Source organism: Lactuca saligna, chromosome 2, assembly GCF_052625555.1.
Source record: "Lactuca saligna cultivar CGN05327 chromosome 2, ASM5262555v1, whole genome shotgun sequence".
Classification (NCBI taxonomy): domain Eukaryota; kingdom Viridiplantae; phylum Streptophyta; class Magnoliopsida; order Asterales; family Asteraceae; genus Lactuca; species Lactuca saligna.
In genome coordinates this window covers 169,723,616-169,735,430 of record NC_136418.1, presented here as the reverse complement: position 1 = coordinate 169,735,430, position 11,815 = coordinate 169,723,616, and the positions used below count along the sequence as shown (strand labels likewise).

The 11,815-nt window shown below is 36.0% G+C and overlaps 1 pseudogene; it reads left to right on the top strand.

Annotated features, from left to right (window-relative positions):
- Positions 1–8,697: 8,697 nt before the first annotated feature.
- Positions 8,698–10,877, top strand: LOC145032722 (exocyst complex component EXO70H1 pseudogene; annotated as a pseudogene).
- The last annotated feature ends 938 nt before the right edge of the window (positions 10,878–11,815 follow it).

Here is an 11,815-nt window from a genome sequence, read left to right as displayed (position 1 = left end):
GAGCATCAGATTTTTACTAGCTATCTTACGAGGTGAGTCTTCTCACTATAATTACCTTGAGTGGTAACTTATGTGTATGTGTTGTGTATTGAGATATCCTGCTAATTGTTTTGTGATATGCTTACTATGTATTATATTGAGATGCTGAGTCGAGGTACCAGAGGGTCCATCGGAGTGTGGGGTCAGAGGGTCCCACTGAGACACATTGACCGTAGGGTCTTATTGAGTATAGCCTCGAGCGGCTGTTGTGTTGTGTATGGTATTTTGGGGAACTCACTAAGCTTTATGCTTACCGTGTTATGTGTTATGTGTTTTAGGTAGCTCCGAGGATCACAGCAAGGCACCAGCATGATTGTACACATTAGCGGGAGATTGTTTTTGATGATTCTGGGATTGTGTTTTACTTGTTTACATTGAGACATATGTGATTTTGTGAGTTATGAAATGAGTTTTTAATTGTGGTAAAAATGAAAATTTTGTTTGGAAATTTACGTTGTTACACATCAAATACAATAGAAACCAAGCAAGGCTCTGATACCACTGATGGGTTTAAGTAAAACATCAATCCTATGGTGCACCTGCAAAACTCTAAAGCTTTGGATCTAGGTTTCTCTATTGTACATGCAAAATTATTCAAAGCTTATAAATCCTAGACCTATCATATCAAAATCGAAATAACGTATAAAATAGGTTTAGATGTTTACCTTTTGATTGTTGCAAGAATCTTCAAGCTTTAAGAGCCTAGTATCACAAATGTAATACCTCTAATCGATCAAAAACACCAAGGCAAGAAGGATAATATTGGAGAGAGAATATGGAGGCACAAAATCGGCTCTAAGGACTCTACGGTTCTTCTAGTCGTCGATTTTGGATGCCCTGGGATCCCTTATATAGTGGTGCTGCTAGGCTTTCAGTCAAAACCCTCATCAGATAACTTAGGCATTAAGCAATCCAATGTAACATTCTGGAATGAGGCTTGGATGATTTAAAGGTGAGCTTCCACTCTAATTTTGTCTACCCCCTTAATCCACAAGATTCACAACCGAAAATCCGATTATCTTATAATTGCAATTCCAGTCCCCTAAGTTCAATTAATCTCTTTTGATCACAGAATTAATTTATTAATTAACTCTTGACCAATATTAATTAACTAATATGATTTCTTTTTTAATATATTATTCTTATAATATACTAATAAACCATAATAACCTCTTTATCCACTAATTATCCAGTCAAGTTGCTTTGGTGAAGGCAGCTCAAAAGAACCATGCTACAACCAGGTCAAGTACATACCAAATATAGTTATGGACTTAGACACTAATCCAACATTATCAACCATCATTACCTCCTTCCACTAGGTCTAATATTTACCTCTTTAAGGCCCAAAGCTTTTACTCAATCGACTTATGGCTCACGACCCTGAAATAAGAAAGGACGAGAAACAGGATGTTACACCTTTGAAATAAAAATTTCATTCACCTTTTTACTATTAAATGTATCATTTATATCGTATCTTACAAATAGGGGTGTTGAAAAATATCCGTATCCGAAGATCTGATCCGATAAATCCGATTTCCGAATCCGAAATTATCCAAAAAATCGGATATCCAGAATTTGGATATCCAATTTTTCGGATTCGGATAGCCGTTATATATATTTTCGGATATTTCGGATATCCGATATTCGAAAATATGATTTTTGATTGTTTCATTATATTTTATCAAATTACTTTAAAGTCCAAACTAGAAAGAATTTAGTTTAGAAGTATATGATTTTTCATCGTTTTATATGATCTTTAATTGGTTTCCTATGTTATTATTAAGAAAATATTGTTTGAAATGTTATTTATATTAATAGTTCGTCATTATTTAATACTATGAATATCTGACCATGTAAACAAAAGATTCTTCAAAACATATTATGTATAATGATACATCAATCTTATAAAGAGTCGACAACGATATTGTAGGAACTTCGTCTGTTAGTTTATAGCCTTGTTAATTTATTTTCTTGTTTGATTTTTCAAGTATTGAGATTAAGATATTTTGTGTATAATGATTAATTAGTTAAATGTCACTATATTTTCTTGGATTGCAAATGGATTGAAAAAAAAGTTGAAATTTCTTGATATCTGAATTAATATCCGAATCTGTATCCGAAATTTCGGATATCTAAAATTTCAGATACGGATTTGGAAATTAAAATCAACTATATGAAATTTTGGATATCTGGTTTTGAACACCTCTACTTACAAGTATGATTAGGTTTGAGTGTTTAAAACAATAAGTAAACGCCGATTTAGGGTTATGTGTGTATAAACCTAAGAATATGGTTGGAATCATTCATACCCTAATAGGTGTATAAAAGGTGAATAAATGACGTGTTAACAACATGATAATAGAAGAAGTATCTGAAGTAAATATATAAATGAAGTACAATATGTGTATTATCTACGCATGATCTAAGTAGACTTTTTGGTATGGGGTGTAGGTGTTCAGGGAGCTCGACAATTCATCTCAGCCACTTGAGTGATTTTATCATGTGTTTTGCTGCTTCAAGTGAGTTCTCATGAACTTACTTATTATATGGACTATATGTTATTTGTATGTTGACTAGAGGACAACTCCTCGGGCCTTTGGGGGAAGTGGTCAAAGTTTGAATGATCATGACAACCCTTTATGGAATCGATCAATTCCAGTTGGTAGTGTCTAAGATAGCCCTTTGGGGAATCAACCTGTTAGAGTAAGGTTGGTACCAACAATATGTGTTTAGAATATTAGTAATATGTGTTTGTTATTTGATGCTTATATATACTGTGTGAAATGCATATGATGTGTATAATAGGTGAATGTTATGATTACCCATTAAGCTTTAGGCTTACAGTTGCTATTTTATGCTTTTAGTTGTAGGTCCTTGAAGCTCGAAGGGCAAGGAGCTGACATGATTGAGATATCTGGACATTCTTAGAGGGGCATGTCATCCAGTTCAACCATTCTATGTTACATTATGGTTTTTAAAACAAAACTTAGCTGTAACATCCCGATATTTGGCAAGTATTCTCGAACCCTCTTCCATCATTACCTTGTCATTTATAGTCCTTGGGGTTGGAAGTGAAGAGCCAAGATAAGTTTAAGGGCCAAGTTTGCAAACTTGGGCCAAGAGGGAGGACGATGCATGTACATAAGAGTAGGCTAAGCATACTAAGGTCCGCCTTATTACGCTGGGCGTACCAATGTCAAGGTGAAACCCTAATATTTAGGGTTTTGGGCCTATATAAGTAACATTATGATCATCAAAACCTCATTTACCTCAGCTTCCATAGATTATAGTCGTCATCCCTAAACCCTAGCCTTTTGTGAGTTTAAGCTCATTGAGTGTGTTCTTGAGTGCTTTAAGAGGAAGGGTTTGCATCAATGTGTTGGAGAAGAAGATCAAGCTTGTAGATATGAAGTTAGTTTGTACCCAAGAAGCTCCAGAAGGTATAAAGTTCCAAACTTTATGCATATATGTATAAATCTCACCATTTTATTTTAATAGAACCATTTCTTGTCCCAAAATCCATAAGCTGGTGCATGTTGTGATTTGGACAAAAAGGATTGTCCTTCTAGACTCTTGAAGGGACCTGGAGTGATAAAAATGAGGCCCCATTAGTTGTATGTGTCCCATGCATGGAGAATATGGTTTTAATGAATTAAGATCAAGCATTAAGAACTTTATGGACGTCCAAAGTGATAAAGTTCATGACTTAATGGATCATAGGTATGTTAGGTCTCTGGATCTGAAGTTTGGGCTTAAGTGCTTAAGCCATTAAGCACTTAATAAGGTTTTGGAAAACTGTCGAGTACATCCAGCGTAAATCCAGTACGCCGTACTGGGTCAACCATCCTAATGGTGGTCAACATCTGGACGAGTACGCCCCGCATACGTCCTCTGTTGGGCCTTTGACAAATGGGCTTCAGATTTTGGGCTGTTTATGGACTAAATGGAATTGGGCCTTTGTTGGACTTTGTAAATAAGATATTTTGGGCCCGGTAGTGATAGTGGATCATGGGGTTAGGCCTGATTAGGATGTTGGGCCCATTTTAGTAAATTGAGCCAATAATAGGCTTTATATATGGACTTTCAAGTCAAGGACTGGGTAATTGGGCCTTGGCCCAATAAAGAGAATGGACTTAATAAATGGTGTGAACCTTTAGTCAAGAATGTTATTTCGGGTATTAACTTAGTATTATTGTGTAATAGTTTGGGATTCTCGGTGAGACAGTTGTCCGAGATTGACAATACTTCAACACTACTTGCTAGGTGAGTTATCCTAACTATATCAACAGGGTCTAAGACACCAAGGCTGGCCCTTTATGGGTTGTATCCGGTTATGGCATGATATGTTTATTGGTTTGCATCCTGGTAGTTAGGATGAGGTTATGTTATGCTTAGTGACCTGGTCAGGTCGGTGTTCTGGTTATAGGATGTTGCTATGCTATATGATATGTTAGATCGGTTTGATTGTTATATATGTATGCTAGCATATGATAGTTATGTGTACATGTTTGTTTTGATTTGGGATGAGTTGATGCGGTCCTGCTTTGTGCTGAAGGGCAACATACCCAGGGCGGACCGGATAGACTACAAACCCGAAAGTGTATGGTAGTCAGACCGAAGGCTCGACGAGCGGTCCGGATAGGCTGAAGGCCTTGTGAGGCGGTCCAGACATGTCGAAGGCTCGAAGAGCGGTCCAGATAGACTGAAGGCCTGTGAGGCGGTCCAGTTAGGATGAAGGCTCATTATGCATGTTGTTTTGTATTTGTTGACATGATATGATTATGGTTATATGAGGTTGGTATTTTGGGGGTAACTCACTAAGCCATCGAGCTTACATCTATTAATTATTGTTTCAGGTACTTCTGGTGATCGTGAGAAGGCGAATGGATGATCGTACCGCTCCTCCTGCTGTTATGATTTTATGATTTGATAATGGGATACTCTGATATTTATTATTTTGAAAACAAACTTTGTAATGTTAAATGGTTTTAAGTGTTTTGAAAAGTTTAAATTTGACATGATTTTTTTTTATGGGTGTTACATTAGCTTCCGAATTTTTACTATGAGTATTTTAATTGTTAATATGACATGAAAAGGTGATTTCATGATTTAGTAACGAATATGCATAAAACCTTTTGGTAAAACCTATACTTTGATTTTCAAAATTTTATGGTTGGATTTTAGGATGTTACAAGAACCACCACCGGAATGTAAGGTTTAGTCTAAAAAGACCATTCATGCGGAAAAGATTTTCATAAAGACTATTCTTGAGACAAAATTATAACTATAAGGACCATTTGTAAAATTTTGTCTTAAGTAAATAACTAAAACTTCAAAAGACATATTCTCAACAGGCATACAAACATCTCCTAATATAGTAAAATAAAATGTTTATTACTTTTAGTTTATCATCACAGACGAAGAACTACTCTTAAAAGAAAGTATGCGCAAACATTATAAAGTTGGTTGTTCGTTTATCTGACTGTTTAACTATGACATGGTTATATTATTATTATTATTTTTACAATAATTAAAAAAAAACTGATTTTACATATTTTCAGAAAATATAAATTCAAATAAATAACGAAAATATAATTAATCAAAATAAAAAAATAAAGATAGCACATAGATACATTGTCCCTAGACATCATGGATAACATTGTCCCTTTGACTCTCTAGTTGTACTACATGCAATTATTCATGTAAACTGTAAATCGATGGTTCCTTATCATATATTTTTCCACGATTATTGGATTTTATATCAATTAAGTTTATAGGGCATAAAACTATTACTATATTTTTTGGTTGTTATGTTCCTTTGACGTCAACAAAGGATGCGCGATCATCCATGGCCTTTCATTTATAAATTTATGATTACTTTTTAGAAAAGTATATATTGAAATTTTTTAGAAAACATATTGAAACGTATTTTAAATAATTTTCTCAGAAAAAAGTTATGGAAACATAACCTTAATATTTTTATAAAAATATAAAAATGAGAAAGAATAGGTCTTTTCCTGGAGAAACTTTAACGAGGGGAAACGGGAATGCATTGTAGGGAAATTGGATGGTCATTGGCCAACACAAGACTCCATTTTCCTGGAAAAGGATAGACAGAACACAACTAGTAGATGGTGTCTGCTGTCCACGTAAGCAATTTTTACCTCTGCCATGTTTGACACCCGCGTAATGCAATATAAACGACACGTCACCTCTGACGCATTTAATTCAGATGTCCCTTTCGCTTAGTATTTGACTCGGGATACTTTAATAAAAGTAATTCATTATTAACGGAATACCTATAGCGTATCATACAACTAGAAGAAAATCAAAAAATTAATAGCTTTTAAAATCGGAAAACCATATAAACACTCAAAATATTTTCATTAAAAGAACCACTATATATATATATATATATATATATATATATATATATATATATATATATATATATATATATATATATATACAAAATTGTAAAAATGATCCCTGTGGTATGCATTTTTTTGGGGTTTTGGTCCAAACCACAAGTTTTTTGGATTGGTGGTCCTTTTGAGCTAGTTTGCTTGCACTTTTAATCCCTGTCCAAACTAAAATGACTATTATACCCTTAATGAATTTAGTTTTTTCATTTTTCTTTTACTTTTTAAAATTGTTATTATTAATAAATATAAAAGTGGGTCAACTTATCTCTCTCTCTCTCTCTCTCTCTACCTTTATACTCATCTCTTAAAATACCGACCCTTTTTGCTGCTTCGTTTTCGACTTACAATCGATGGGAATGACACAAGGGAGGAAGGAGGAGTTGGTGTTGATCGAAATCAATGGCTAGCAATGGTTAGAGTCCTCACAGTGGCAGCGACCAAGGTGGGAGCGGGTGGTTCGCTAAAGGCTTTGTAGATCGCTAGGAGGGAAGCCGATCTCCGGCCACCCCTATGGTTTAATCTCCAATCGGCAGCCACAGATCAAAGGAGCAAAGCAGTTTCGGTGAGGTGACTAGGCAGTGGTTTAAGGAAGAACTTTCAAGGCCGGTGATCTTCTTAGTCTCATTCAACTCGTCACCAGCGACTTCATATGCAGGGAAGAGGAGTAGCAGAAACGGCGATCGCTTTCGCCGCCATTAATGGTGAGAGGGGTTGTTTTTGTCCTGTAACACAAGCGATGAAGGAGGGGGTTCTTCACCTTAGTGGGTTAGTTGAACAATCGAAGGTGATGGCTGGAACAGAGCAACGATGGTGGTGAGGGGTTGAAGATGGTGGTGGCAATAAGGCTGCTCTGGTACTCTTCTCTGCTACATTCCTTTTTTGTTGTCAGATGTGGATGTGGGGTAGCGCTCGAAGTGATTGTAGGGTGTTTGGGGTGATTAATCAACAGGAAAGAAAATGAGGGAGGAAGGAAGCTGCAGAGGTGGTGGCAGTTTGTCTTATGGTGGTGATTTGCAACGGAGTGGAGGAGGAGTCGATCCCGCCGTCTGATGTGGTAAGGGAGGTTGCTCTGACAACTCCCTCGTGGTTCTTCTTTTTGTTCCGACGGCACACCCATAGAGGGGAAGCAACAGCAGCAAAAGGGGGTGTTTGGGTGAGGGAATCAAGGAGAGAGAGAGAGAGAGAGAGAGAGAGAGAGAGAGATAGAGATAGAGAGAGAGAAAGAAGTGGGCCCAAATTAGTTATTTATTTTCTTTTTCCTTTAAATTAAATAGAAAAAATATAAAAAATATATCAAAAATGGCATTTTAGTCTTTTCAGTTTTCCGAGGGACCAAAATTACAAGCAAACCAGCTCAAAAGGACCACCAATCCAAAAAACTCGTGGTTTGGACCAAAACCTCAAAAAAATGCATACCACAGGGACCATTTTTGCAATTTTGTATATATATATATATATATATATATATATATATATATATATATATATATATATATATATAACTTTTATATTTTATAAAATGTATCATTTAAAGTATTAAACTCGATAAATTCTAGTTCCTAAATAGCCGAAAATATTAGGTAATCGATTCTCAACGTTTTAATTGTTAAAATTCATTAGATTAAAAATTTTCAAAAAAATATAAAGGTTAAAACGCACTAAAAATAATATAATGACTTTTTTAATCTTTTCATGAAAATAAATTAAGTTTTTCTAAGATCTGAAAACCTTAAAAAAAGAACTTTAATAAATATAAGAGTTTTATTGTATTAAAAAAATAATATATTTTTTAAGTATTCGATGAAAAATTACGTTGGTTTTTTTAAGGTTTTCCTTTTAAAATAAATTTTAAAACATGTTTCAAATCTTTTCTTAAGATATTACCATAGTTTTATAAAAAAAAATCGAAACACAGATACTCTAACTAATAAAAAAAAAACACATATTGTACGTGTGATAATAAAAAGTCAAACATAGTAAAATATAGGCTACTATATTACATTTATTGTATTGTATGTATTTTTGTATTATTTTAAAGTGAAAATAATACCTTCTACAGGTTTGCATTTTCAAAAATAGTAGGAGTAAATAATTTTCAAATTCATTTATAAAGTGAATAAGGAAGATTCGAGTTTCCCACACAAAGATAAAAGTCAAAATCCAATAGTTATACCACAGATTTTGTCTTCCAATTGCAGCCTTTTCTGTCTATATATACCCCTCTCCCATCTTCCCGATTATTATCTTCAGATTCTACGTTCTCTACATTCTTCTAATCTTTCTCAGTTCTCTCAAACTGTCGAACAACCACACTTTCCATCTCACACTTCTTCCTCACGATAAAAAAAAATCGAAACAAAAATCATCATGAGCATGAAGAAATTTGGTTTCTCTCCTAAACGATCTTCATCTTCTTTCATCGCGCATTATCCTTCACCTTCACGTTTTGCCTTACCAACTCCGACCATGAGTTTTCCCGACTCCGTGATGCTTCAGACATTGGAGATCGCCGAGCCTGTCATTGTCAAATGGGATCCCGAAACCTCCACTTATGCCAAGGTCACGTCGCTCTTCTACGACAACCGCCGAGAAGCTTTGGAATTTATCAAGCTTGTCAACAAGCTCCATAAAGCGATGCATTCCTTGGTTGCAGAAAACTCCACTTCTGAATTGCTTATTAGGGCTCAGCATCTGATGCAGATCGCTATGAAGCGGTTGGAGAAAGAGTTTTATCAGATTTTGTCCTTGAATCGAGCGCAGTTGGATCCAGAATCGGTTTCAACTCGATCATCTCGAACATCGACGCGATCAAGTTTATCGGATTTTGCTGATGAATCGGATGATGAGATACGAGTTGCAGGAGAATTGATCAGTGAAGTCGAAGATACCGCAGAAGGAGCCATGGCAGATCTTAAGTTGATTGCTGAGTGCATGATTTCATCTGGTTATGGTAAGGAATGCGTCAACATTTACAAAGTTATACGTAAATCGATAGTTGATGAAGGCATATACAAGCTTGGTGTCGAGAAGCTGAAAGCTAATCATGTTCATAAGATGGATTGGGAGGTTTTGGATCTCAAAATTAAAAACTGGTTGGCTGCTGTAAAGATTGCTATTAAAACATTATTCAACGGAGAAAGAATTCTCTGTGATCACGTTTTCGCATCGTCTGATTCCATCCGAGAAGCAAGTTATACCGAAATTACAAAAGAGGGAGCTTTGATTCTGTTTGGATTTCCAGAAAATGTAGCAAAAAATAGCAAGAAATCACCGGAGAGGATCTTCCGGACTCTCGATATGTACACCGCAATAGCTAGTCGGTGGCCGGAAATTGTGTCGGTTTTCTCGTTCCCGTCGACGTCTTCCGTAGTCAATCAAGCTCTCAATTCACTCATAAAACTTGCCGAATCGGTGCGTTTAGATCTAGCAGAATTCGAAACGTTACTTAACAAAGAATCATTGAAAACTACCGCAGCCGGAGCCGGAGTTCACAGATTTACCATGGAGACGATGGACTACCTCTCCCTCCTCGGTGATTACAGCGTTTTATCTGATATACTAATGGACAGCCCCCAAACTGAGAAATCTCTAATGCCACAAACCTTCTTCGACGAATCATATTCCGACAGTTCTCCCTCGCCGTCGGTATCCGCCCGGTTAGCTTGGCTCATCTTCATCCTAGTTTGCAAACTCGACGGGAAAGCGAAGCACTACAAAGACGTCTCACAGGCATATATATTCCTCGCTAACAACCTCCAACACATAGTCTCCAAAGTCCGATCATCAAATCTCCGGTACCTCCTCGGCGACGAATGGATCACCAAACGCGAATCCGAAGTCAAAAAGTTCGCCGCCAATTACGAACGGCTAGCATGGAGCCACGTCTTCGATGCCATTCCTAAAAACGCTTCAGCAATGACGCGGGAGGAAGCAAGAGATGGTTTCAGGAAGATCAACGCGGTGTTCGAAGAGGCTCACCATAAGCAGTTAGCCATTGTCATACCAGACGGCAAGCTTCGTGATGAGATCAAAGTTTCAGTCGCCAGAAAGTTGTTGCCGGCGTACAGAGAATTCTACAATGCGAAGAGACTGGAGATGGAAAAGGATAGAAGGTTTGCAGCTGCTGTCAAGTACGCGCCGGAGGACATGGGGAATGCGCTTTCCGATCTGTTTTTCGGGTCGTCGTCTGTGTCGTCATCAGCGTCATCAACGTCGTCTTCAAAGTCAAGAACGTCGATTTCACAGTGAACGACGTCGTTATAGAGCTGTAATTTTCATATGCTGTCTTTTTTCCACCGGGGGAATATGAGGGCTGTATTTGTAAATACATTATGCCCCTTTCACTGCGAATATGATGCAATACACTTGTTTAAATTCTTTATAGAAAAACGTAATTGAGATTAAGTATTAAAATTTGCCTCTTGATTTCTTTGATGCCAAGTATTAAGTTTCTTATTAAAAATCAACGATATTTCATTTAAGTCGTAAATTTCGACATGTGGAAATTACAAAACAACAATATACAAGTCCACGAGGATCGTATAAGAAATAATTATAAAAAGTCTGAACGCCATGCCTTCACGTACTCATGAAACGAGAAAATATTTGTATTGATAATCTCTAATATATTAAACATCCGATTATACTAAAATATAAAATATTTACTTATATATATTTTCCTATTTGGATATGTATCATGATAAGGGTGGAGGGAGTCGAGCGGGAGGAGGGAAGTGGGTTGATTAAGGTGGCACTCCGGAACAGGCAGAAACACCACTCCCATCTTCCTAGTATTGGAAAGGGTGTCTCTTTCAGGTTCAACCAACTCTTTATCAAAATCGAGATCTTACCGAAGATTGTTTTATATTTTTACAAGATCATGATCATAAGATCAAATTAATAAGGATCACAAGATCCTACCAAATGTAAACGGATATTGAAATGTTTTGTTTGTGTAGTATTTATTATAACTTTGTGTTGATTAATACATTAATTGTGAGATCAACTTTTACTTCTTACACATAAAAACATACTTTTTGTTGGAATGTTTTGTTTGTGTAGTATTCATTATAACTCTTGTATTTAATTGGAAATTAATATTTTATGGAAGTGATAATGTTCGATGTTAGTATCGAAGATTATATCATAAACTATGATTTATAATGTAATAAACATCTTTTTGAACTTAAAGAGTTTTGGTAGTAAATTATATACATATAGGAAAGGAAGGAGTGTAAGACACTCCTCCTTCTTTTTGTCTTTGGGTGCGAATTCCTTTAGGGGTGAGATTAATTTTACTAGCTTAATGTATTAACATTGTCATGCTTTTGGTCCATGCCGTATTCATAGTA